General features: G+C 53.9%; 1 protein-coding gene across 7 annotated transcripts in view; it reads left to right on the plus strand.

The window, feature by feature from the left end:
• Positions 1-3,674: 3,674 nt before the first annotated feature.
• The window catches only part of DTNB (dystrobrevin beta), a 134,358-nt gene continuing 117,909 nt past the window's right edge, over positions 3,675-20,123 (plus strand). For 6 of the 7 annotated variants that reach the window (XR_008307256.1, XR_008307255.1, XM_053250483.1 and 3 more), the window contains exon 1: positions 3,675-3,771. The gene's annotated coding sequence lies outside the window, so the exon portion shown is untranslated. Of the gene's footprint in view, positions 3,772-4,743; positions 4,857-20,123 lie in introns of those variants that run through there. The other variant, XM_053250492.1, reaches the window with a different exon arrangement.

The raw sequence follows: 20,123 nt of genomic DNA on the forward strand, positions 1-20,123 counted from the left end.
GCTGCTTGCAGCGAGCACATGCCCATGACTTCTGCCCATGGGGCAAATAGTCATACATGTGGCACTCTGTGCAATACACTGGGAAGTGCCCCCTCCCCTGCTGACTTTCTATCTTCATACTGTCTTGTTGGCTGTTTACAGTATTTAGAGATAACTTATTGTAAGTAGTTTATTATCTGTTTATTAGATAGTGTATTAGAAAGATTGGTCTCAGCTATATTGGTCAGCTGTTTAACTGTCCAAACAACCTTTCCCAAGAATATGAGGGAGGGATTTGTACTTACCTTCTCTTCTCCGCCAGGCTCCTTGTGATCACAGGGGCTTGTTCCAGGCTCCCACGCACACTTCCCGCCAAATTCCCGCGTCCTGTTTGCTATCCCTGTTGGCTATACTCTCAGGCCTTTACCTCTTATGTAGAGAGTAGGTTTCAAACTGAGACACAGGATGTGGGTGAAAGGAAGGTGGGGCCTCCCCCAGCCCTAGCTGACTCTACCTTGTTCTCCTCTGGAAACTCTTAAAACCAGATGGAAGCCCCTATGGGGTAAAGAACATCCACACCCTGGAACCAATAGAAAACAGTAGCTAGCGAATGGACACTGAGTTCCACCTGAGTTCGGCAGGAAGGCAGGCCCTTTGTGGAGGGGGCATCTTACTCCCTGCGTCTCTCCCTCCTTTGGACTCAGGATCGGAGCTGGGATGTGCAGAACTCCAGAACTGCTCCACAGCATTTTAGAATTACAAAACAAAATTGCACAAGGTCAGGGTAACATTTATTCCCCGCATCATTCAAGGTGTGTATTACAATACAGCCACAAGAAGTTGCAGTGTTTCTGCTCTGTAATAGCCAGGGGAGGGCATCAATTGAGCTCCCCCGAGACTGGCATCCTTCTTCCCTCCTGTGGGGACACTTGGCCTTGCTCAGAGACTCTTAATTTGAGATTGTAGCCTCTTGGAGTCAGGTTTGTGGAAGCCTGTTCTGGTGTCCTCTCTGGGGCTGGCTCCAGGGCGCCCAAAGCATCCTGTGGCCAGCCCCTGAACCCCCCCCAGCGTCCCATACAGAAGGGGCTGCTGGGAAACAGCAGCAGCACTTTCCACAGTACCCACAAATGGGGACTGGGGGGTGGTAGGAGAACGCAGCAGCAGTAAGGATCTGTCAGCCGGAAGACGCATAATCTCATTTTTATTTTACAAATTGTGAGCCCTTTGGGGATGGGACCATCTCATTTAGAGATTATTTTTCTATGTAAATCGCTTTGAGAACTTTGGGTGAAGAGCAGTCTAGAAATATCCATTGTCGTTCCTTCCCTTATCCACCTGTGGAGGAGGAGGCCACTTGCCCAAGGAAGCAGCCGCTACTGGTGCCTGGGCCACCTCTGCAACCCAAGTTGCCGACACCGCAGGCCCCCTTCCGCCCCCCACCTGCCTCCCTGCAGGAGCTGTGGTGCCGTGCCAACCTGGAGCCCTCTGCTTTCCTCACCCCAGAACCTCCTCCTGGAAGGCTTTTTTGCTTCCTTCCTTCCTTCCGGATGGCCCCCCATCCCTTGGCTTTCCTGTGCTGACTGCCACAACCACCTTTTGCAGCAGTGGATGGGATTTGGGTCTCCTCCCACTCAGCAGGCAGCAGCCAGGAGGGCCCCTTGCTCCCTGGGGACCTGATTGCTGCTGCTGCTGCTCCTGCTGGGAAGGACCCTCACACCACCTCCTGAGCTGTGAAGAATCTGCATGATGTCCTGTCACCAGAGGAGGCCGGAGACACGCTTATGGGGGAACCCACACTGCACCCCACTCCCTGGCCCTGGCTGGAATTGTACTCTCCACGGAATGGTTAGTGTCCCCATGCAAGACTGTAAAATCCAATTTGTTGGCACTTTAAATGGATGTACTGTAATTAAAACCCAACACGGAATTGCTTCAGTGCCAGAAGATGCTTTTGGCAGCGTGGCACAAATGGATCTATGGTGAACTGCCTGAAGCATAGCTAGGGCTCTTGTTCCCCAGCTTGCTGCAGCTGCTGCATCTCCTTCCAAACACTCGTTGCAGGGGAGCAGTGGCAGGAGAGGAGGGTGAGACAGGAGGCTGGACTAGATGGGCCTCCCCAGGCCTGATCCAGCAGCGCTGCTCTTATGAGATACACTGCCTCAAAACATGGAGATTCCATTTAGTTCTCATGGCCAGGAGTATAAGAAGAGTCTGGCATCCATCTGGACCCTCCAGCACCTTGTTTCCCACAGTGGCCAGCCAGATGGGTGAGAAGCCCGCAGGCAGAGCACGGAGTCCTTTGCTCTGGAGGCCATTTGCATTCCATGGCATCTCGCCACTTGATCGTGCCCCCGGTTTTGTCCTGGAGCCTCTGTAGAGAGCTGCCACCAGCTGCTGCTTCTGGAGAAGAAGGTCCAGAGAACCACAGTCCCAGCGACCGCTGCCCTGGCTGCCAACTGACCCACACTCGGCACCTGCCCCAGGCTGGGCTGCTGCCCCTCCAGCCCTTCCTTTTGGGGAGCACCAGGAATCCTCCCTGCCAGGGGCTGATGCCGGAGGCGGACCGTCGAGGCTGCTTCCAGTCCTGCGGCTCGAACTGGGCTGAGGCCTTCCTGTCTGGTAGCCATCTTGCAGGCCCTGTGGGGAAGGGAAGTAAATACACAAAGAATGCTGCTGCTACTGCTCATGGAGGTTCCACCTCCTCGCTGCCCTGAGCCCCCTTTCAAACTGTCTAAGCCAATGGCGCCCCCGCCCCCCCTTTCAGGAGGCAGTGGGTCTGGCGGATAAAGAATTGCGGCTCCTGCGGAGGATCCGCGGCTCCCCCCCCCGAGAAAAAGCACCTCAGTCAGTCAATTTTATTACTGCCATAGGCCATGCAAAAGGCACCAGAAAGCAGTGGAAACAGAATATTGTACATAGTAAACAGAATAAAACAGACTCAAACACTGAGCTCCTCTGAACTAGACCTTAATCAAGATCTTAACCTGACAGCCACACAGGAGGATTTGGCCAGCCCTCCAGGGGCCTCATTATTTGGTTTTCAGGCAGAAGTTCAACTGGGAGGGCCCGGAAACGACTCTAAGGGAAGACACCCCCCCCCGGAGCCTCCTGCTCCTGCCCACCACAGAGGAGCCGCCTTCTGCTTCGGGCTTCCGTCCAGGCAGGCAGCGGCGGCATCTTCGCAGGGGACAGCCCGCCTTGGGGGGTCTGCCTCGTCTCGGCGGCGGGGAGGAGGGAGAGGCGGCAGCAGCCCGAGCGGCGCAGGCGCGAACGGCCCATCACCACCACCGCACCGGCAGGAGAGTGGACTGCGCCTGCGCAGTGCGCACGCCCCAGGAAGCGGGGGCACGGAGGGGCGAACGTTCGGCGAGGGGCCGCTGGGGCGCGTGCACGGAGGCGGGAGGGCGCGCGCTCGCCCTTGGAAGGTAGGTTGTGCGGCGGAGAGGAGGGGCGCCGCCTCGCCCCGCCCCGCTCTCGGATTGGTTGAAGCGTGGCGTGCAGGGCGCCGAGAGGGCGGGGACGCGCACCGTAGTCCTCGCCTCTTGGTTGGCTGGCTCCCTGGCGGAGTCTGGAGTGGCCTTTGGGTTGGCTGGAGGCTTCCTCCCGCGGCCTTCACCCATCGCCCCACCCCTTCACCAGGGCTGCCTGGATTGGAGGGTCCTCGTGGAAGGCGGGACCTCCGGGCTGAAGGCGGAGCGAGGGTTGGCCAGTCTGTGTCGGGCGGTGCGAGCGCCGGAGCTGCCGGAGGGGAGCCGAGCGGAGGGGCGCCCGGGCTGCTGGGTGGGCGGCCAGGTGAGCAAGCGAGTGCGGAGCGCCCCCGGCCCCCCATGCCGCCCCCTCCCCGCGAAGGATGGGGCGGCCTGTTCCCCTCATCCCTCCTCGCGCCTCCTGCTGGCTGGCCGGCCGGCCGGCCGGCCACTCGTCAGGTCGAGCTGCGCGCGGGGGGGGGGCTTCAGCCTGCTTGGTCCTCCCAACCGGCCGGTTGACTGCGCAGCTCTCCCTGACGAGTGGCCGCCTGCAGGCAAGCGGGGTTCTCGGTTGGGCGGGGGAGGCCCCCGAGGCGAGCTGCCCCCGCCCAGGCCTCCCTCTCGGGCGCTGGGGGGCCGGTGAGCTAAGCCGGCCCCAGCCCAGCCCAGCCCTGGGGGAGCGAGCTGGCCCTCGGCGGGGTCTGCAGCGGCGCCCGCTCCCGGCCCCCCTCCTGGGCCAGTGGGTGGCCGGCTTGCTCTGGCCCGCGCTTTCATCAGCCCGCCTCCCCCCGCCCCCCCCCCCCGGTAGTCTGCTGGGTCGGTCGCCAGCTGCTGCCGCTGGAGGGACCGCCAGGATCTCGGGGCATCCTGGGGGGGGGGCGCAAAGCAAAGCTCCGACCTCCCCAAGCGGGGGTGAGCTGCCCTTGCTGGGGGGCTGTGTCCCTAGGGCCACTAGCACCAGGGAGCCCCCACTTCAGATCCCCATTTAGCTTTGGAACTCACTGGGTGACTCTGGGCCGGTTGCTGCTCTCCCAGGCTAGCCTACCTCACAGGGTTGTTGTGAGGGTCAACATAACTGCGAACACTCCTCTGGGCTCCTTGGGAGAGAGTGGAATAGAAACCCCCAAACAAGATGAAATTTAAATAGGAAGTGGCCTTCTCCTGAGTTGGACCCTTGGTCCATCCAGCTCAGTCATGGCTTCACTGACAGGCAGCTTCTCTCCTGGCACTTAGTGACTGTAGCTCTTTTCTTGAATGTAAAGGTAAAGTGTGTCGTTGAGTCGGTGTCGTCTCCTGGTGCCCACAGAGCCCGGCGGTTGTCTTTGGTAGAATACAGGAGGGGTTGACCATTGCTTTCTCCCACGCAGGATGAGATGATGCATCTTCCTAGATCGCTGCTGCCTGATATAGGTACCAATGGGGATTTGAACTGGCAACTTCTGGCTTGTGCCGCTGTGCTGTTATATAGAAGGAAAAGGAGAGGTGCCACTGGGTAACAGGGTTCCCTCTAACAGGGATGCCCAGCTGTTGCGGACTACAACTCCCATAACCCCCAAGCAAAGGCTATTTTGGCTGGGGGTGCTGGGAGTTGTAGTCCACACCGTCTGGGAATCTCTGCGAGAGAGCACACCAGTCGGTGTTCTGGGTTGTGACACAGCCTGCCTTCCCTCCCCCCCCTGCAAAGGAGACTGCGGGTGGTCTCCTCCTCGGCCCGGCTCACGGCCTCCGGACTCTCTGCTAGGGAGCCAGATCCGCTGCACAATTATGGGTTTGCTCAGGGCTTGCGGTGCCTTTGACTGGGGGTGCAAGAGCTGAAGCCTAGAGGAGGGCCGGGCCGAGGACTGAACCTGAGGCAGACTCCTGGTGGTTATGACCTGGCTGGATCAGCACTAGCTGCTGCTGGACAGCGCTGCCTCTGGGGAGCTGCTTCTGGCCTCTGGGAAGGCAGTGCCTCCCGGGGCAAACTGGACACACGAGGGCCTGTTACTGCATACAATGAAACACACACACACACCCTGCCTTTTTGTGCGTGAAAAGCCAGTTTGGAAGACAGCCCTTTGGAACCGTGGTGGGACTGGGCGGCCTAACCTTGGTAGCCGGTCGGACCTTGTGGTTGCTGTGGAATGGAGCCTCGCTAGTGATGCCCGACTGAGCTTTGTAGGGCCCCTCAATGCCTCTGGGAGCAGAGCGGAGTGGGAGGGGCAGATTGCAGAGGCTCAGGGCACAGAGAGAGACCTTGCTCCCCCCCCACCCTCCCACTGCCAGCCTCTCTGAGGTTCTGTGGACGGGGAGGGTGTGGGGGACTCCCTGGAATTACAAGTGGCAAGGCAGTGCCTGTCTGGGTGGACCCCTGGCCCTTCCCCACGGCTCCCCAAGCGATTGCTTCCCCCAACAGAGTCCCAGGTTTGTGTTTGTCCCAAAGATCCACATCTGGGTAAACGGCTGCAGCTGGAGCTGTGCATGCCGGAAGCAGATCCTGAGGATAAGTGCTGATCTGGGGCAGAAGAGCCACTGGCCATGGAAGCATTGGCGTCCCTTTCCTCTCCTTGCCGTGGTGCCTTTGCTCAGGATCTCGGCCTCCTGAGGCTGCTTTTGCATACAGTCCGTAGTTGGCCCTTTACTCTTCTGGCAGCTTGGCGCTAAAGGGGCTGCCAAAGACTGGTGTAACTCCTTTGACATTTGTGAAAGGTTGGCTCCGGAGATCTGCCATAAGTAGGACGCTTTTTGTGAATTTCATGTGGGTGATGTGCTTTAAAGGCTAAGGTCTTCACTGTGGTGTGTTTGTGTCAGTGAAGCCTCTGAACAGGGAATGGGGCCGTAGCTCAGTGGAAGAGCATCTGCCTTGCATGCGGAAGGTCCCAGGTTTGATTCCTGGCAGCATCTCCAGGTAGGGCTGGGAGAGACGCCTGCCTGAGACCTTGGAGAGCTGCTGCCGGCCAGTGTAGACGATACTGAGCTAGATGGATCAGTGGTCTGACTCGGGACAAGGCAGTTAGCTACCTCGGATCCTGTGGCAGTGATTGGCTAAGCGGGTGATGTTGGATGGGCTGCCTCTTTATTAGCAGCTTGCAGTCCACGCCCTGTAAGAGGAGTCCAACTTCATGCAGGGAGCCGGCTGAGGACTGGGAAGGGGCCCTGGGGCAGAGGGAAGCCAAAGGAGCAGAGAGGCGGGGAGAGGTGTGGCCTCATTGGGGAAGAGGGGCCTGGAACTGGATGATCAGGGCAGAGAGGGCAGGGGACGGAGGCAAGGGAGCTTCTGAGCGCACCTCATGGTGTTTAGGGCCAGTGGGGGCTGGATACTTTGGGGGCGGAGAGGAGTGCTTGGGGCTGAGGGCTGCTGGCAGGAGGCAGTCTTGTCTGAAGGAAGTTGGGGAATGTAGGCCGTGGCAGCCAAGGGAGGGGCTGTGTGCTGATGGCTCAGAGGGAGTGGGTGAGCAAGGGAGGAGGTTTGGAAGCCGGGGGCCTGGGGGCCGAGAGACCCAGAGGAGGCCAAGTTTAGATGGGAATGGAGGCACTCTGTTGGTTGTGGCTTCTGCTGACGTTGCAGGACTGTGGCCTGGCCACCTGAAGGGTCTGGCGATGTCCAGTGAGCATTGGTCAGGGGTCCACAAATCCATGCACCCTGATGGAAGCCCTTTCCCCCTCTGGCGAGCCCCATCCATTCTGCATGTGCTGGGCTGTTCCAGCTGCCAAGAGCTGGAACAGAGGCAGGTGGGGATGGTGGGAGGGGGAGGCAGCAGCAGCGGCAGCACTAGGGCCTCTGCCCAGCTCTGGAGGGCAAAGGCGGCGACACTGAATGTGGCGCTACCTGGGGAAAGTGCCGCCTCCTGCGACATGGGCGATTCCCCACACACCTCCTGAACCTGGAGCTGGGAGAAAAATGGAGGAGGTGGTGCTGAGCTTGGGCCAGGCTTAGTCCCAGAGGACGACATCAATCGGGTGAGATGCTGCTCCTCTGGGAAGGGCTCACGTGCCCTCTTACCGTGTTTCCCCGAAAATAAGACAGTGTCTTATATTAATTTTAGCCCCAAAAAATGTACTAGGGCAATTAGCAGTACATCAGAAATTACTGCTAGGTCTTACTTTCGGGGTAGGTCTTACTTTCGGGGAAACAGGGTATTGATAACGCTCTCTCTTTTCAATATTTCGATGTGGGAGGCATTCCTGCATGAGAAATAGCACGGAATCCACATGCAGAGCGTAGTGCCAGTCATGGCTGTGTCCTGCCTGTAGGTGCATTAGGAAGAAGCATTCATTAACTCCTCACCAGCACATTCTTGAGAAAACAAGTTTTGGGATATTCAACGTGGCTAACTGGGTAGTTAACACAATACAATAGCGACAGAATTGGTACAAGAAGACAGAGGCAGACGAAAGCAAAATAGAAACTTAACGGTGCAGGAAGCCAGAGTGCACAAGAATAAGAATAAAAGCAGCCATGATGTGGTTGAGAGTTTGTGTGGCTGTGGTTTCCTGAAACATGAAGGCCTCTCTGAAATGTACTCCTCAGTTGACCAATTTGGAAGAATAGCTGCAATTATGGTCTGATCTTAACATAGTTACTTGGAAAGAAGGCGGCCCTGGGGTTGCAGCCTCTGCAAATGAATTACGATGCATGTTTTGCTTTAAGAAGGCAGACAAAAAACCTTGAAAGTTTTCTTTAATGCAGATAGGTAGTTGCATATTTTCTCTTATCGTTTGCTATTTTCTCTTTTTTGAAGTTTTTGCCCCCCCTCTTCAAAACATGCCCATGTATGCAAAGGACTAAAGATTTTGCTTAGTTTGCCACAGAATCCTGCTTTCTATTGAAAACTGAAATTGAAGCCAGCACCTGCCATGTGTCTAAATCTGGGCACGTCCAGATCTTCCAAGTCTGCTTTATAGACTCTCCTTTAAAAGATGTCCTCCGGAATTTGGAGCAAGCATGCTTGTTTTTTAAAAAGACTGTGGTGGTGATTTTGTTGGAAGCTCTGTCATCATTCTTAACTCCCAGTTAGGTGACTTTTGCAAGTGCCGTTGAACACCAAAGGGTGCCTCCCTGCAAGAAAGGCAACTGGGGCAATTTCAGAAGGTGGCGGTGGGGATTACTAGGTGCTCCTAAGATATCAGGTGTATCCAGACGGTGGGTCTTGTAGCAGCACTCTTGCATTTGACCATCTACCCCAAAGCTGCAGCCCAGTGATGAATTATGCGGCAGTGGAATGGTGTGTGTCAAAGGGTTTTGTGGACCGTTGCTGCTTACGTTTTTAACACAGTCGTAGGGAACATGGCTGAAATGCGTGAAAGGGATTTGGAACTGGCCAAAGAGTATAGACACATCTTCTTCCAGATTGTTTGGTTATCTCTTCTCCCTCTTTGCCCCTGTGCAGTAGACCAATGTGGTGGGAGGCATGGGAGGGCCTGCCCTCAACTCCTGCCTGGAGGCTTCCAGCGGCATCTGGAGGGCCACTGTGTGAAACAGGAGGCTGGACTAGATGGGCCTCCTTGGGCCTGATCCGGCAGGGCTCTTCTTATGTTCTTAAGGTAGGCTCCCCACAGAATAGCTTGGTTGCTCATGATGGCTTGAATACTCATATTTATGCATTCTTCGTGGTGCTTTGTTGTCTAGGGATGTGTATGAATCAGTTTGGTGCATCCCGTAGGGATGTGCTGAATCGATTCGACATGGCCCACCGAATTGTGGGGAGCGGTACCTTTTTAAGCATGAGTAAAGCATGTCTTTGCCTGCTCCACCCCCCGGCCGCTTTTCTGGGTGCGGCGCTGCACCTCTCAGAAGTCTGCACAGGGCTTCACCCAGCAGCCTCTGCATGGTCAGCAACACCATGTTGGCCACGCGTGGCCGCTGCGTGCAGGCTGCTGGGTGAAGCCCCACGGCTGTGCCTGGACTTCTGAGCAATGGTGCCTGGAAAAGCAGCAGGGAGGAGGAGCAGGTAAGGGCCTGCTTTACTCGTGCTGAAAGGGGTCGTCCCCTGCCCCGCCTTCACATTTGTGCACATCCCTAGCGTTGTCCCCTTCTTAAAGTGGTGCAGCTTGACCTGTCACATCCTGGGATCCTTGTACACAGGATTGCAATCACAGTTATTGTCAGTTGAGATGCTGCAAGTTAATTGACTAATTAATCAACCAGAGTTAATTATTTAATTCTGATCCACATGAAATTCAAAGGTGGGGGGAGTTTCGTTAGCCACTTCCCTGGCCAATGGTGGGGAATGAAAATGGCTTGGTGGTGCTGAGGTCAGCGGCCTGTGGCTTGGGCTCGACAGAATCCCAGGGCGTGTTCTCCTCTCCTCCTCCTCCTCCACTGAAGAGCCATCTATAAAGGGTGCTCGTAGTCGGCGGGTAGCAATGCTTATAGGGTTGGCTTTTTAGGTGAGTGTTTCTTAAAGGCATTTGGTTCAACCCCAGCAGCCCAGTGCAGCACTGATTCCGGGGGGCTGCCCCTGATGTGTCTCCAGGCTCCGAGGTCTCTCTGTGCCTGGCGAGTTGTGCATTCAGTCTCCATGCAAGGCAAAGCCCAGGGCTGCCTCTCTCCTGCTGTGCAGGCTTGCAGCAGTTGGGCTCCAAAGCTGCAGAGAGAGAGAGGCGGATTCTGCCACGCTGAGCCTTCTCTGCAGCAGCTTTGCTCAAAGTTACTGGCCCTGAGTCGGGCCTCTGAAGCGGGCAGGAGAAGCAGGGCAAGCGAGAAGCTGTGCCACTAGGCTGTGGGGGCGGGCAGAGCCTCCTCCTCAATAGTGCCGGGAAACATTCACGTGCACAGCCTTGGAGAAGGGATTCAGCAAGAGCAAAGGGGTGACATTTAGACTCTTGAAAGGTCCTGGCAAGGCTCTCCGCCCGTGTAATGAGAAGCATTGTCTTGGACTGCGCACTGGCCTGGATCATGCAAAAGAGCGGGAATAAAGGACCCATTTGATCATGCTGGGAGTAAGTCATGCCAAAGCTCTGTGCCATGTGGATTAGTGAGAACAAGCATAATGGCAAAGTTCAAGGCACGTCTCTATTGCAGCTCACCTTTGGCATCTTGAGCAGCCTGTAAGATCCCAGAAAAGGCTGAGGCTGCGGGAGGCAGCAGGAAGCTGGTGCTTGCATGGGAGGCTCCGGTGTCTGGCTGCCAGGGGGGTTCCCCCAGCCCTGGTTCTTGTGCTGGCCAAGAACACTGCTTGGGCTAGTCTAGAGCATCAAAGCAAGTCATGAATCAACGATTGCAGAACGATCTGTTGCAAAGGCTGGGATTGGTTTCCTTTGGATTCCTAATGGGCTTAACGAAGTGGAGTTTGAAGAGAAGGGAGAGCAACCACCCGTCTGCCTTGTGGAAACTCTGAGGAAAGACTCCAGCTTGGAGGCCTCTTTAGCTTAGAAAGGAGGCCAGTAAGGGGGGACATGATAGAGGTGCATAGAATCATGCCTGGGGAGGCTACAGTGGAGAGACACACACACACACACACCTGTCTCTCATAACGTTATGGTGGGTCATCCGTTGAAGCTAAATGCTGGGAGACTCAGGCCAGACGAAAAGAAGCACTTCTGGACCCAACATGGAGTCAAGCCATGGAATTCGCTGCCGCCAGTTGTAGGGGTGGCTGGCCACCAGTCTAGACAGTTTTTTTGAACAGGGGATTAGACACATCTGTGGAGTGGACAGGGCTCTTGGTGGCCACTAGCCTTGGCAGCTGTATATTTCCATCAGGTGGGAATGATGGAATGTTTCCTGCAGCAGCCCCTGAACACTCGGTGTTCTTTTCTCCCCGTGTGGACTTCCCCGAGTGTGGAGCGGGATGCTGGACTAGAGGGGCTTTGGGCCTGATCTAGCAGGGCTCTTCTGATGTTCTTAAATATCCTCTCTTCGTGTACACAGCTCATCTCGGCAACTCACTGAAGCAGGCTGGGGAGATGAGATCAGGGTACTTTGTGTTGTGCTCTAGCACCCAGGTGTGTTTAAGTTGCCAGGAGCTGGCTAAACAAGTGCAGCAAGAAACAAGCAATGTGACTGTTGCTTTAGGTTTTGTGTCCGTCCATTCTGTGATCTCTGTCCCTGTTAGCGCGAGACTGTAAGTCTGCATGTGTGTGTGGAGGGGCGGGGGGGAGATGGGACCTCTGGACTTGGCTCCAGACAGGAAGCTGCACCATTTAAAATAACAACACCTGGGCTATACCTCTTATCAGATACACTGCAGGAATAATAGACTTGGACCCAGGCAGAGCTAGAGATGCTAGATCGTAAGACCAGGAAAATCATGACCATCAATCATGCTCTGCACCCCCGCCGTGATGTAGATAGGCTCTACCTCCCTCACAGCTCAGGTGGAAGAGGAATGCTGCAAGTCCATCAAACAGTAGAAGAGGAGAAAAGAGGCCTTGCAGAATACATAAAGAACAGTGAAGAAGATGCACTTCAAATGGTCAGGAACGCGAAACTATTCAACACCAATGAAAGAAAGCAGGCCTACAAGAAAGAACAAGTCAAGAACCGAGCAGAAAAATGGAAAAATAAGCCCCTGCATGGTCAATATTTGCACAATATAAGTGGAAAATCAGACATCACCAAGACCTGGCAATGGCTTAAGAATGGCAACTTGAAGAAAGAAACTGAGGGTTTAGTAAGACACTAAGAACAAATGCAATAAAAGCAACAGTTGAAAAGTCAACAACAAACAGCAAGTGCCGCCTCTGTAAAGAAGCAGATGAAACAGTGGACCACCTAATCAGCTGTTGTAAAAAGATCACACAGACTGACTACAAACAAAGGCATGACAAAGTAGCAGGGATGATACACTGGAACATCTGCAAAAAATACAAGCCACCTGTAGCCAAAGATTGGTGGAACCATAAAACTGAAAAAGTGGTAGAAAATGAAGATGCAAAAATATTATGGGACTTCCGACTACAAACAGACAAACATCTGGCACACAATACACCAGATATCACTGTAGTCGAGAAGAAAGAAAAACAAGTGAAAATAATCGACATAGCCATACCAGGGGATAGCAGAATAGAAGAAAAAGAAATAGAAAAAATAATAAAATACAAAGATCTACAAATTGAAATTGAAAGGCTGTGGCAGAAGAAGACCCAAATAATCCCAGTGGTAATTGGTGCCCTGGGTGCAGTTCCAAAAGACCTTGAAGAGCACCTCAACACCATCGGGGCCACCGAAATCACCATCAGCCAATTACAAAAAGCAGCTTTACTGGGAACAGCCTATATTCTGAGACGATATCTATAATAACAGCAACAACATTGATAATAAAATCCAGCCATCCCAGGTCCTTGGGAAGGACTCGATGTCTGTGTAAAACAAACCAGTCAATAATACCTGTTTGACTGTGTCAACAACAACAATAATAATGTGTTTTAAAGTTGCACCCTTTCTCAGATGCTCCATTGAACTGAATGGTACTTTGAAGCAAGTCCCAGTCAGTTCAATGGAGTGTCCGAGACAGAGTGCAGTTTCTGAGTCCCGTTGTGCAGAATTGGACTGGGGAAGGGCTCCATCCATCCATGCAGCTGTGATGATCGCCTCCCCCTCTGGTCACCGCGCTGCTCTGGGTGCCCAGCACAGAGGTCTCCTCCATGCGCTGCCGAAGGGGCCTCTCGTAGCGCCAGGAAGGAGAAGCAACTTGACTCCAATTTGCCTTCTGGCATGTCAAAAGAACTCCGGGAACCATTTTTATTTTACTTAAAGAACTATTTTTCTAATATGGACTCTTCAGCAGGGTTTGAAATATAGTAATAACAGCAGGTTGGGCAGGGTAAAATCGAGTTGCAATGTGGAGTATGTTTTGAATTATTATAGCAGTGGTTTCTATGTATAGTTAACGTGAACAGCGCAGACAGGTAAGCAGGATGTCAATATTTACTTAATTGTAAGCTATTGTAAAAGCCAATAAAAATTTAAAATGCAAAAAAAAGAGAACTCCAGGGATGGGTGTTGGGCGGGGGCCTGGTCCTTCACGTTGCCTGCTGGTTTTTGGAGAAGGAAGCCGCAGGAGGGGCGGAGCTCTGCTGCTTTCCCCTCTGGAGCCTGATGCCGAATGGCAGGAGCGATTTTGCCCCACTGCTGTGTGTGCTGGAGGGCTGCAGTTGGCAGACAGAGCAAGTCTGGCAATCGTCGCCACCAGCAGCCGCTGTGGAAATGAACCGTCTGGGCCACACGGCCCTGGCCGCAAGAGGGCCTGCCTCTGGGTTTGCCCCCCTGCCCACCCATTGATTGGCAGGCCGACTGCTGAGTGAGTCAGGGCAGCGTTGTTCTCTTGGAAACCGGTGGTGCTCCTTGGGGGAAGATGGGCCTCCGGAGAGGTGCTCTCCTGCCCAGGCCTGCTGGCGGCCAGGTGAAGAAGGGGCCCCGCCTTTGGATGCACTTCTTCAGTGGTCCTTCTGCCTTAGGGCCATAAAGGCCCTCAGAGGGGCTCACCTGGTGAGCATCCTGTGGGTGGGAGTTCCGCTGCAGCACGGGAGCCATTGTCAAAAGAGCCCTGCTCCTTATCCACATCCTTCCTGCAACTGCCAGCCTAGAGGTTAGGAGGGAGAGGAGGGTTGGGAGAGTTAAGGGGTGGCAGGATTTACACACTGCTTGAGAACAGCAAGCCAGATCATTGGCTCCGGCTTCTCTCGCTCTCCCTCCTCCCTCCTGATCTTCCTGCTGTTCTCGTGGGCACCAGCGAAAAGGGCTACCCAGAGGATTAGCTCCTGTTGAATAGCAGAGTCTTCCTTTCAACCCTAACCTTATCCCAGCAGGCAGCTCCGTTCTCCATACCCAGCATCTGCCTGCATCACTCCCTGGGGTTTTTCTTTTGCAGGCTGGAGTGGTGAGGAGGAATGTCACTGCGAGGCGGTTTTGCTTTGGTGGGAGGCGGGTGCATTTCCGCCCCCCCCCGCCCGCCCTGGTTTCATCCGAGGCTGTGCCCGGGTCCGGCTCAAGGGCCTCCAGTGGGACTCTCCGAAGCTTGCTTGTGAGCGGGCCCAACCGCCCCCCTCTCTCCTCGGGCCCCTTGTGCCTCATGGCCACAGGCCCAGAGCTCAGGGCAGCGGGGCTTGTCAGGTCCGGCCAGATGGGCCGCTTCTTCTCCAGCTTTCCTTGGGTCGGTTTGTCGTGGGAGACGTGATGCCCCCGTCCTCTCCACAGCAGCCCCGGCGGCAGGGGATGGGGCCCCCGTGGCTCAGTGGCGGCGCATTGGCTGGGCATGCCGAGGGTCCTGGATTCGGTCCCTGGCAGCAGCAGCAGCAGCAGCATCTCCAGGCAGGGTGGGGGAAGCCCTTGCTCTGCCCGAAACCTGCCGCTGCCCCTGCGAGCAGGCCCCTTGGCACTAGGTGCCCCAGGGGTCTGGCTCAGTGGGAGGCACAAGGTCCTGGGACTGGCGTTTTGGATGCCAGCTGCGAGGGAGAGAAGCTGGAGGAGAAACCACACAGTGCCCCCCCGCCCCCGCCACTGGGCAAGGCGCTTCCTGCAACGCCTTGCTGCTGGCCAGCAGAGGAAGATCCCGGTCGGAGAGGGGCTGCGCGAGATGCTTGCCTGCCAAGGCCAGGTGCGGCTTGCCTCTGGAGTCCTGTCTCTTGGGCAGTCCTCCACTGCCCGTGTGAATTCCTCCACGCTAGGAAAGGGAGCTGGGAGGAGGGGGGCTGTGGCCGGGGGGAGGGTGGGGGGGCAGCAAACGCAGCAGCTTGTCCTGAGGAGGCAGCCTGGGTGGATCCCCCCCTTCCCCCCCACCCCACTTGAGAGCCATCGCGTGGACCGTGAAGCTCTGCCTGGCAGTTCAGCTCTGGGGGAGAGGAGCAGCCCACGTGGCCTCCTGTGGGGCCCCCCGGCCACTTGGGACCAGAGCTGCTCCTGGACAGGGACACCCCTTTCCTCTCCTGCCACCGGGGAGCCAAAGAGGAAGGGTGCCTCTTCCCTGTCCGGCTGCTGCTTCCTGTGCCTGTTCACGGAGGTGTCGCCAGGTTTCCCCCGAGCAACCGCGTGTGCCAATCTAAGGAAAGGCTGGGCTGCCCAGTCCCCTCCGAGTGCAGTGCAGTGTGTGGGTGGGGCGTTCAGAAGAGACCTCCGCTTGCTGCCAGAACCCTGCGAGTGGTCTCTTCCCACAGACGCAGGCGCACTTGAGGTGCGTCTCTCGGTCGCATTGAGAACAGAGGGGGCCGTTGGGGAGGGGCCTAGGCCAGCAGCAGGGCACACAGGGAGCTCCTGGGGCCAGTTGCTCACCTCGCCACTTCGAGGGCTCCTGGGGAGCAGCTGATGGACAAGGCTCCTGCCTGCCTGTGCCTGAAGCCTGGGACAGTTGCTGCCAGCCAGAGCAAACCCTCCTGGGCTAGGCTGACCAGAGGTCTGGCTTGGCTTGCTTAAGGTGGCTGAACGTCACTCTGCTAAACTAGTAGGATCTGCCTTCCTTTGGACGTCTCTTTCGTTTGTTCATTCTTGCCCAGTCTCGGATGTTCTGGATGGATAGCAAGGCGCTTCATATTTAATGGTGATATTGCTTTAATAATATTTAAGGGGGTTTAAATGAGTTTTATGTTGCCACAAAGCCATTTAAAACATATTTTATGTTAATACTTTGAATGGTTTTATTTTTGATTGTGAAGCACCCTGACCTATTTTTGGATGGGTGCTAAATAAATAAGTGAAATACATAAACATTAGAATGTAAATGGATACGAAATCTTTAAGAGGTGAAACTCCCTCCTCAGCAGGCATGAATACCTTTCCCTGCGTCTGGGAAATACAGAGCTGAAGCCGAAGGGCTGGGCGGGCCACTGGGGCACGAGAGGAAAGGCGTGACGAGAGAAAGGGGCTCTGCTGATGGTGGGGGGAGGCAGGGTTTCCACAGGCTGCATCCCCATGCCACATCCCACATGCTTCGGGGGGGGGTCTCCTAGGGGTGCTTTAAGGGGGCACAGGGAGCTGTGAGGAGGGGCGGGAGAGTGAGCCCCGTCCCGTGAGCAGAGCCTGACTCTCGGCTGCCTGTACCGAAGCCTTTGCACACCTCCGTCTGGGCATCACTGCGCACAGTAAGTGTCGTGGTAACTGTGGACCCCATTAGCCACACGAAGGTCCTCTTCATGCCCTTTAAGCAACCTCGTATCTCTGAACATACCAGCATCTCAAGTTCTTCCTCTGGTCAAAACCTCTTTCTGAAAGATCAGCCATAGTTTCTGAATCTGAACTTCTGTTTTTGTTGCCATGATCTTTAGAGGGCCGGAGAACCGCCCCAGACCACCCTGAGGAGCTCACATTGGGCGGCTTCTTGATGGAGGGGAGGGTGGGTGTGTATTTCCAGACAGACCAGCTCCTTTCACAGGCTGTAGAAGGCAGAGGAATCTGGAGGAGGTTTGAGAGCTTTGTGTGTCTCTGGTAGACAAGAACTGGCCTTCTCTGCCACTGTCACTTATTTCACGCGGTTATGAAGACAGATTTGGAGGCAGCCAAGGGTGGTTGCAGCTGAGGCCTTGACCACTCCCCACTCCCACTTTGGATCTAGGAGCCAGACTGTGGGCACGTGATACAATTGCTGGACTTGGTGACTGAATTGTAGAGGGGAAGGGTACATAAGAACAGCCCTGCTAGATCAGGCCCAAGGAGGCCCATCTAGTCCAGCATCTTGTTTCACACAGTGGCCCACCAGATGCCATTGGAAGCCACAGGCAGGGCATGCCCTCTCTCCTGCTGTTGCTCCCCTGCAACTGGGACTCAAGGGATCCTGCCTCTGAGGCTGGAGGTGGCCTGTAGCCCTCCGACTAGTAGCCACTGATAGACCTCTCCTCCATGAAGTTATCCAGACCCCTTTTAAAGCCATCCAGGTTGTTGGCTGTCACCAGATCTCGTGGCAGAGAATTGCACAAGTTGATTATGCGCTGTGTGAAAAAGTACTTCCGTTTGTTGGTCCTAGACCTCCTGGCAATCCATTTCATGGGATGACCCCTACTTCTACTGTTATGTGAGAGGGAGGATTTCTCTCTATCCACTTTCTCCACACCATGCATGATTTTATAGACCTCTAGCATGTCTCCCCGCAGTCGTCGTTTTTCTAAACTAAAAAGCCCCAGGTGCTGTAGCCTTGCCTCATAAGAAAGGTGCTCTAGGCCCCTGATCATCTTGGTTGCCCTCTTCTGCACCTTTTCGAGTTCTACAGTGTCCTTTTTTAGATGTGATTACCATTTCCCCTTGTGCTGGTCATAGAATGATTTTTGATTGATTGATTGATGTGGTGACCAGAATTGTATGCAGTACTCCAGGTGTGGCCGCACCATAGTTTTGTATAAGGGCATTATAATATTAGCACTTTTATTTTCAATCCCCTTCCTAATGATCCCCATTGGCCTTTTTACAGCTGCCGCACATTGAGTCGACACTTTCAAAGAGCTGTCCACAACGACCGCAAGATCCCTCTCCTGGTCAGTCACGGGCAGCTAAGATCCCATCAGCATATACATGAAGTTGGGGTTCTTTGTCCCAATGTGCATCACTTTACACTTGCCAACACTGAACTACATTTGCCACTTTGTCACCCATTCCCCCGGTTTGGAGAGATCCTTTTGGAGCTCCTCACAATCCATTTTGGATTTCACTACCTGAAAGAGTTTGGTATCATCTGTAAATTTGGCCACCTCACTGCTTACCCCTATTTCTAGATCATTTGTGAATAAATTAAAAAGCACCGGTCCCAGTACAAATCCCTGGGAGACCACACTTCTTACTTCCCTCCATTGTGAAAACTCTCCATTTAGACCTACCCTCTGTTTCCTGTCTTTCAACCAGTTAGCAAACCACACATGTACTTGTCCCTTTATCCCATGACAGCTAAGTTTCCTCAGGAGTCTTTGGTGAGGAACTTTGTTGAAAGCTTTATGGAAGTCCCGGTATACTATGTCAACTGGATCACCTTGATCCACACACTCGTAGACATTCTCAAATAACTCCAAAAGGTTGGTGAGGCAAGATTTACCTTTGCGGAAGCCATGCTGGTTCTCTCCCAGCAGGGCCTGTTCTTCTAGGTGCTTTACAATTTTATCCTTAAGGATGCTTTCCATCAATTTGCCTGGAATGGACGTTAAGCTAACTGGCCTGTAATTTCCCGGATCGCCCCTGGATCCCTTTTCGAAAATCGGTGTTACTTTTGCTACTTTCCAGTCCTCTGGTACAGAGCCTGATTTCAGGGATAAGTTAAATATTTTAGCAAGGAGGTTGGCAATTTCACATTTGAGTTCTTTGAGGAATCTTGGATGGATGCCATCCGGCCCTGGCGATTTGTTTTCAATTTTTCCAGACAGTTTAGAATATCATCTGTTAACACTTCTATCTGACTCATTTCTTTAGCCTCCATCCCCGAAAAGCCTGGTTCAGAAACAGGTATATGCTCTGTATCCTCTGCCGTGAAGACGGACACAAAGAACTCATTTAGCTTCTCTGCAACCACCATATCCTCCTTAATAATCCCTTTCACTCCCTCCTTGTCTAATGGTCCAACCACTCCCTGGCAGGTTTCCTGCTTCTTATGTATATAAAGAAGTTTTTGTTATTCCCCTTGAAGCTTTTAGTTAAATGTTCCTCAAACTCTCTTTTTGCCTCCCTTATTGCATTTCTTTTGCCAAAGTTTGTGTTCCTTTCTGTTCTCTTCATTTGGACAGGCATTCCAATTTCAGAAGAAAGTCGTCTTCCCTCTTATGGCTTACTTGCAGGACCTGTAAGCCATGCTGGCATCCTCCTGGACTTAGTGGTAACTTTCCTCCTTTTGGGTATACAATCTAACTGGGCTTCTAGTCTTGTGGTTTTGAGTAAACTCCATGCATTCTGGAGTGAAGTGACTCTCCTGATTTTCCCTTTCCGCTTTCTTTTCATCATACTCATTTTGGAGAAGTTTCCACTTCTGAAATTCAAAGTTTCTGTGTTAGACTTCCTTGGTGATTCTCTCCCTGCATGTATGCTGAATTTGATCGCACTTTGATCATTCAGTGTATCTAGAGATTTGACCTTTTTATCATGACCTGACTGTGAGTTTACCCAGTCTATGTGTGGGTAATTGAAGTCACCCATGATTACAGCCCTGCCTCTCCTTGACGCCTCCCTGATTTCCTGCTGCAACTCCCAGTCACTGTCAGCGTTTTGATCCGGAGGGCGATAGCACATCCCCAGTAGCACGTTCCCTTTCAGGCCTTGTATAGTCACCCACAGGGTTTCTGTGGAGGACTCCAGTCCACCCAGGTTTTCTAGCTTATTAGATTCTATCCCTTCTTTAAAATACAGTGCTACTCCACCTCCAAGGCGCCCCTCCCTGTCCTTTCTATAGAGTTTATACCCAGGGATAACAGTGTCCCACTGGTTCTCACTGTTCCACCATGTTTCTGTTATACCCACTATATCTATTTCTGCGTTAGCAACCAAGCACTCCAGCTCACCCATCTTGGCTCGGAGGCTTCTGGCATTGGCATATAAGCACCTATACACCGAATCTCTCCTGATAAATGGCACAGGCTCCTGTCTGCTCTTTATTGCGTTTCTGCTCTGTTCCCTTCTGTTTTATCTGAATCCTTTGCACCCTCGCACTTTAAAGGATAGCTTTTGCCAAACCGAATACTGCTCAGCTCCCGTTGGCTATTTCTCAGGCATCATTTTAAAAGCTGCTCTGCAACCTTTTTGATTTTAAGCGCCAGCAGTCTGGTTCCATCTTGGTTCAAGTGCAGCCCGTCCCTTTT

The sequence above is a fragment of the Hemicordylus capensis genome, chromosome 1 (genome assembly GCF_027244095.1).
Source record: "Hemicordylus capensis ecotype Gifberg chromosome 1, rHemCap1.1.pri, whole genome shotgun sequence".
Classification (NCBI taxonomy): Eukaryota; Metazoa; Chordata; class Lepidosauria; order Squamata; family Cordylidae; genus Hemicordylus; species Hemicordylus capensis.